The following is a 1,342-nucleotide window of genomic DNA, read 5'->3' on the forward strand; positions in this document are numbered from 1 at the left end:
ATTTGAAAAACACTAATTGATTTTCGAAAACCAAGGGTGGAAAAGAAATCAAGTGATTTTTGAAAAAGATTTTGAAATTAGAAAGTAAAAAGATTTGATTGAAAACTATTTTTGAAAAAGATGTGATTATAAAGATATGATTGAAAAGACATAGTTTTAAAAAGATATGATTTGAAAAACATTTTAAAAAGATTTGATTTTAAAAATTAATAACTTGGCTAACAAGAAAAGATATGATTCAAACATTAAACCTTTCTCAACAGAAAAGGAAACATACTTGAAATGTTGAATCAAATCATTAATTGATAGCAAGTATTTTTGAGAATGGAAAGAAATTGATTTTGAAAAAGATTTGATTGAAAAGATTTTGAAAACTTGAAAAAAAATTGCATTAAAAACAAAATCTTCCTTGTTGTGCCATCCTGGCGTTAAACGCCCAGAATGGTGCACATTCTGGCGTTTAACGCCCAAACCACTACCCTTTTGGGCGTTAAACGCCCAGCCAGGTGATGAATCCAAAAACTTGGTGTTCAATACCATGGCATAAACACAACTTCGCACAACTAACCAGGAAGTGTACTGGGTCGTCCAAGTAATAAACCTTACGCGAGTAAGGGTCGATCCCACAGAGATTGTTGGTATGAAGCAAGCTATGGTCACCTTGTAAATCTTAGTCAGGAAAACACAAATGGTATGGGTGATATACGAATAAAACATAAAGATAAAGATAGAGATACTTATGTAATTCATTGGTAGGAATTTCAGATAAGCGTATGAAGATGATGTGTTCCTCCCGTCTCTCTGCTTTCCTACTGTCTTCATCCAATCCTTCTTACTCCTTTCCATGGCAAGCTGTATGCAAGGGTTTCACCGTTGTCAGTGGCTACCTCCCATCCTCTCAGTGAAAATGTTCAACGCACCCTGTCACGGCACGACTATTCATCTGTCGGTTCTCAATCAGGTCGGAATAGAATCCAGTGATTCTTTTGCGTCTGTTACTAACGCCCAGCCTTCAGGAGTTTGAAGCTCGTCACAGTCATTCAATCATTGAATCCTACTCAGAATACCACAGACAAGGTTTAGACATTCCGGATTCTCTTGAATGCCGCCATCAAGTCTAGCTTATACCACGAAGATTCCGGTTAAAGAATCCAAGAGATATCCACCCAATCTAAGGTAGAACGGAGGTGGTTATCAGACACACGTTCATAGGTGAGAATGATGATGAGTGTCACGGATCATCACATTCATCAAGTTGAAGAACAAGTGATATCTTAGAACAAGAACAAGCGGAATTGAATAGAAGAACAATAGTAATTGCATTAATACTCGAGGTACAGCA

Source organism: Arachis duranensis, chromosome 9 (genome assembly GCF_000817695.3).
Source record: "Arachis duranensis cultivar V14167 chromosome 9, aradu.V14167.gnm2.J7QH, whole genome shotgun sequence".
In the NCBI taxonomy this organism is placed as follows: domain Eukaryota; kingdom Viridiplantae; phylum Streptophyta; class Magnoliopsida; order Fabales; family Fabaceae; genus Arachis; species Arachis duranensis.